Source organism: Muscardinus avellanarius (genome assembly GCF_963383645.1).
Source record: "Muscardinus avellanarius genome assembly, chromosome: 6".
Classification (NCBI taxonomy): domain Eukaryota; kingdom Metazoa; phylum Chordata; class Mammalia; order Rodentia; family Gliridae; genus Muscardinus; species Muscardinus avellanarius.
This window is the reverse complement of record NC_137791.1, coordinates 53,361,851-53,368,280: the sequence shown is the minus strand read 5'-3', so window position 1 is coordinate 53,368,280 and position 6,430 is coordinate 53,361,851.

Genomic DNA, 6,430 nt, shown 5'->3' with positions numbered 1-6,430 from the left:
CAATAAGCAGCTGAGACTAGCTGCAAACCTGTGATCCTCCTATCTCAGGCCCCCAAGTATTGGGCTTACAACCGTGTCCCACAACGCCAGCTAGATTAGTTTTTATTATACGGCTTAACCCTGTTATAAATTGTGTTTGCTATGTAAGTTACTGGCTAAGAGAAAACAATTGTTTGATTTTATTTAGTGAAATTAACTATCCTTTGTTGGGTACCTAGTGAGCATCAGGCACTTTGTTTATATTTAATTCTAAACCTCAACCCTGTGAGTTAGATAATATGTTCCCTATTGACAAATAAGGTAACATGGTTACCCTGTTTGATACCATTCAGTTGTTGAGGGTAACAGAGGTTAGATATGAAATCTGTTTGATTACAAAGTTCATATTTGTTATCAAGAGGTCACTTTAGAAAATTTCAAATTGTTTGATTAAATTTGGACTCTGTAGTTTCTCTTGTTACTACCTGTAAATAGAATTTTGGACTCTGAGATATTGTTCAATCTACTTTTATTATTGTATGTTAATAATTACTTGATGCTATTAGTTCTTTAGGACTTATTATTTATTTATTTATTTTTTCTACTGAGTTTTTATTTAGAAGTTTTGAGTCCCAGTTCCTCCCAATAAGTAACATTTTTTTTTAGTCTTTGTAAAACACTAAAAACACCAAAATGACACACAATAAAATAAAAATGATCCTTTAAAAACGTTGCTATGCCTCATATTCTGCCATTCTCAGTTTTTTGGCTTAAGGATTTTTGTTTTTAGATTTTCCTTTATTGAAGAAAAGTACTTGTGAAGTTGAATTGTGCAGCATTTGTCTGGGTATTAACAATGTAGGGTGTGGAATGGCAGCATTAAAATAGTGAATTGTGTTTATGCTAATCATAGATTCATATTTAAAAGCAGTTTTTATTTGAAGGGGCTTCTGTTGTGTTTTTAGGTTACATAAGTGGCCTGAGTCATGTGAGTTGGAAACAAGGTAGTGTGCTATTTGTCAAATGTCCTCTTGCTGTTTTTGAGTTTTAGGAATTTTCCTTCAAATAACAGGTGATTATGCATTGGCCTTGGGCTTGCTGCTAAGACAAACGTAGGGGAGGTGTCATAGCTCTGTCTTTGAGGTTCATCACCCAGCTCTCCGTGGGGCTCTGCGATGGGAAGGAGGCTTACTCTGATTGTACTCTATTGTCCTGTTCAAATTACTTTAGCATATATTTCCTTCTCTGTTTCTGTTAAAACTGCTTTTTAAAAAGACATATACCCTGAAGAAGCCATATGCAGTAAAGTATGGTGTGTCAGATGTACGATTGAACTGTGCTCAAGAAAAGAATTTTCTTATGAGGTACTTGTAAATAGTACACACACAGACACGTGGAAGTACAGTATAGTGACTTTTTTTGTAAATTATGTCCCATTGAAAAAAAGTTATGGTGAAATCAATCAGATTTTACCACTGCTTTGTAAATATTAAGCTAATTTACTTGTCATTCTGAAAAAGAAATAGCGAATTTTTTATTCCATCAAATTAAGTTGGATTAGATGCAAATATGTAGGTTATTAGCTAAGTCTAAATATTTGTAATTTCTTAGCTCTAAAATAGGCAGTTTATGTACTTCAGAAAATTATTTGAACTATCAATAAATACCTAAGTATATTTAAATATAAGTTGCTTTTAAAATGGTTTGCATCCTTCAACCATGAGTATTTTAAACTTAATTTTTATTTTAATATTTATTTATTTATTTTTGGAACTTGGGATTGAACTCAGGGAGATCTCTGAGCTATACCCTCAGCCCTATTTTTAATTCTTTATTTTGAAACAAATTCTCACTAAGTTGCGAAGGGCCTCACTAAGTAGCTGAGGCTGGCTGCGAACTTGTGAGCCTCCAGTCTCAGCCTCCCAATATATTTATTTATTTATTTATTTATTTTAAATTTATTATTATTATTTGTAATCATACATCACTTTGGAATACAAGACTTGAGAGGATATAGAAGCACATATCATCCAATAAGCCCTCATCCAATCCCCATCTCATTCCCTCCCCCTCCCTCGATCCCATGCTTAATTGGTGATTATCTTTGATATAATTGTTTACGTACCTCATGAGTTTTAAAGAGATTCCATCCTCCCCCATCCCCTCCCCTCTGATTGGTCACCTTAATTGCTTTTCAATAGGGCCCTTTCTACTACTCGACCTCTTCCTGTTACCCCTTTCCTCCTAGTTCTTGCTAATTAGGGGAAGAATCTGGATTTTATTTTCTGTGCTATTTCTCTGTGCATGGAGCATTGCAAGTTCCGATCCCACTCTTTTTTTTTTTTTTTTGGTGGTACTGGGAATGGAACCCAGGGGCCTTCTACCTCCGGGCTACACTCCCAGACCTATTTTATATTTTTATTTGGACACAGGGTCTCTTAAACCAGCTGAGGCTGGTTTAGAACCTGCAATCCTCCTGTCTCAGCCTCCCAAGCGCGGGGATTATGAGCGTGCGCCACCTCGCCTGGCTTTTTTTTTTCTTTTCTTTTCTTTTTTTTTTTTTTTGCGGGTCTGGGAATGGAACCCAGGGGCATTCGACCTTCGAGCTATACCCCCTGACCTATTTTTTATTCTTTATTTTGAACCGGGTCTCACTGAGTTGCAGAGAGCTTCACTAAGTAGCTGAGGCTGTCCGCGAACCGTGATCCTCCAGGTCTCAGCCTCCCGAATGCTGGGATTACAAGCGTGTGCCACCATGCCCAGTTTCCGATCCCACTCTTGACAGCCCCAGTAGTGGCCTGGCCACCCGGCGGACTCTGATCCCGACCTCGCTGGCTCTAGCACCGGCCTTGCCTCATGGGAGGCCCCGATCCTGGCTTCGCTGGCCCCTGCCCGGAATTAACCCCTCGGCTGGCTCGTCTCCCGGCCTCAGAGGCCCCAGCACCGGCCTAGCCTCAACAGGCTCTGATCCCAGCCTCGACCCTGGCACTGGCCTAATCCCTCGGCAGGCTCCCATCCTGGTCTTGCAAGTCCCAGCTCCATCCTTGCCTTACAGCAGTTTCCGATCCCGGCCTCGCTGGCCCCGGCACTGGCCTTACTCCTCAGCAGAGTCCAATCCCAGCCTCGTAGGTCTCAGCACCAGTCTTGCCTCATAGCAGGCTCTGATCCTGACCTTGCTGGCCCCGGCACCGGCCTAACCCCTCGGCAGGCTCTTATCCAGGCGTCGGAGGCCCCAGCACCGGCCTTGCCTCACAGCAGGCTCCGATCCCAGCCTCGCTGACCACGGGACTGGCCTAACCCCTTGGCAGGCTCCAATCCCAGCCTCGGAGGCCTCAGTAGCGGCCTTGTCTCACAGCAGGCTCTGATCCTGGCCTCACTGGCTCCGGCACTGACCTAACCCCTCGACAGGCTCCTATCCCAGCCTCACTCCTCTGCAGGCTCCAATCTGAGCACCCTCCTCACCCAGCAGGTTGTCCCACATTCCCAAGGGTGCATGGTGGTAGTATTCTGCCTCTGAGGTAATTTCTTCAAAAGTTCCAGGTGTATTACGTCAGATCTCTGCCTCCCCTGAGTACTTGCTGCTGCCAATGCGACTACCTCCACCATTTCAAATCTTTCCCAAGCTCTTTTCCCATACCGCATAATGTCCAGTGTTCCTAAGCATGCGCGACAGTAGCATTCGACCTTTGGGGTAATTTCTTCAGAGGATCAGGGTGGGTTGGATCAGATGTCTGCCTCTCCCAAATCCAAGTCTCCACCGCCATCTCGGCCACTGCTGCTGCCACCGCCTTCCTCCTAGGTCTCCGCTAGACTCTCTCCTTACAGGTGATGTCCCGGATTCTTAACGATGTAGAGAAGCAGCAACAGTGCTCCTTCGCGGGGAATTTTTCCAAAAGTTCCAGTTCAGATGGATATGTTTTATCTGCATCTCCAATATTCTAGCTGCCGCTGCAACCATCTTAACACCTCTCGAATATTTTTCTTTTTTCGTTTCCCTTTTTTTTTTTTTTTTTTTTTAAAATAAGAGACTAGAGTATGTGTGGTTTGGGGAGGATGTGGGATCAGGCACTTGGTAGCAATGTAAATTTATTTTTGTCCTTTTACAGCATTCTAGAATATACAAACTGATTTCCAAATGATGACTTTTCTGTGACAAATCATCTGTTAATAAAGCCTAATATGGATCTTTACTGATGCATAGATTAAAAAATATCCTGCCGGATACGGTGGCACATGTTTGAAATCTCATTACTTGGGTGGCTGAGACAGGAGGTTGCTGGTTCATGGCCAACCTCAGCTACATACTGAGGTTCTTTGCAACTTAGTGAGATTTTGTCTCAAAAAATATTAAAAAAATAGGACTGGAGGTGTAGCTCCAAGGTAGTATACCCCAGGTTCAATCCTTAGTACTGCAAGAAAAAGAAAATCCCAAGTAATACAATGTACCCATCTGTGAATATTGTACAAGATAAAGAATATTCTAAAATAAAATGTTTTTTGGAAAACGTGGAAAAAAAATAAAAAAAATAAAAATAAAAATAAAAATAAAAATGTTTACCTTTCATTTATCCCTCCTAATGTAAATAACTATCTTCATGCTTACCCTGGAAATTCTCCAGTTCTTGCAATATAATGTGTATCCTTCATATTTGCTATTTTTGTTGTAAAAAATAAGGGGGGCATTCACTGTGTATAAGTTTTAGTTCTAAATTAATATTAATTTTATTAAAATATTTTTATTCCTATGGAAAAAAAATAAATTTATTTTTGTTTCTGGGTGGGAGGGGAGTCGCCTAAGGGTGCCCCGCCCGCGCTGGCCCACCCACCGGGAGCCACGGCCTTGTCACCCGGGTCCTCCTGGCCCTTCGGGGTGGTGAGGGTCGCCTAAGGGCGTCCTGCCCGCGCCCGCCTACCCGCCCAGGGTCAAGGCCTTCTGGCCGGGACCTCTGGGTCCTTCCAGGTGGGAGGGAGGTCTCCTAATGGTGTCCCGCGCCGTGCCACCCTCCTGCCTGGGTCGGGGCCATGCAGCCTGGATCTCTGGGCTCTTCCGGGTGGGGGGTTCACCTTAGGGAGAGCCGCCCAGTCTGCCCACCTGCCCGGGGTCGGGGCCATTGCTGCCCGGACCTCTCGGGCCTTCTGGGTGGCCGCAGTCGCCTAAGGGTTCCCGCCCGCACCTTCACCCTTTCGGGATCTGGGCCATAGGGCCTGGACCTCAGGACTTATTTAGAATGTAGGAAAAAAGATCATTCTTTTTCATCTTTAGACAGGTATCTATAAGATAACAATTCATACTAATATGTAATTATTACTAGGATACCAGATAAATATGAATTTTCCTTATTATTCAGATTTCAGCTTAAACATCTCTTCTTCAAGGTTAATGAGGGAGGGCATAACTATGCTGCTGAGGGCCTTGCTAAGTTGCTGAGGCTGGCTTTAAACCTGAGATCCTCCAGTCTTAGTTTCCTAAATAACTGGGATTATAGGTATATGCCACCATGCCTGGCCATAGTACTTTTGACATTTTTTTTTTTTTTTTTTTTTTTTGCGGGTCTGGGAATGGAACCCAGGGGCATTCAACTTCCGAGCTACAGCCCCTGCCCTATTTATTTTTAATCCTTTATTTTGAAACTGGATCTCATTGAGTTGCAGAGGGTCTCACTAAGTAGCTGAGGCTGTCCACGAACTGTGATCCTCTGGTCACAGCTTCCCGAATGCTGGGATTACAAGCATGGGCCCACGCCCGGCTAGTACTTTTGACTATTATTTATAAATTCAATGTGCTCGGTTAAGACCCTGTTTCACTAAGTGATTTCTCTAGTCTGAATAAAAGTGTGTAGGATTTATTTATTTATTTTGCTTTTTGTTTTGGTGGTACTGGGGTTCCTGGAAGCCCTTCTACCTCTGGGCTACACTCCCAGACCTACTTTTATATTTTTATTTGGAAACAGGGTCTCTTAAGCCTGAGGGGCCAGCTCCGAACCAGCGCGATCCTCCTGTCTCCACTTCCCAAGTGCAGGGATTACAAGCATGTGCCACCACGCCCAGCCTTAGTGTGTAGGACTTAAATGGAGCTACAGGAATTCCTTAATGGCTTACGATGCTAACAGGTGTATCACAGGCGATTGCAGGGGCACATCCATGAAATGGATCTGAGCTGCCCAGAGACAGGGTCAATATGATGGGGTTTTCCTTAAGGGAAAATGAAGGTTGGAGTCTTGAAGAGACCACGGAAAGAGAAACTGAACTGTTAAATATCACATGTGTTTCATTGAATATTAATGAAATACAAAATTAGCTCAACACCTCTATATTCTGCTAATGTTAAAAGCAAAGCACAGTTGCCAAAACAAATAATAAAAACTTAAAAATTAGAGGACATACCTCCAATGACAATGCCACATTTTGAAAAAGGCTAAGTATGAACACAAACCTTATATCGAAGCCTACA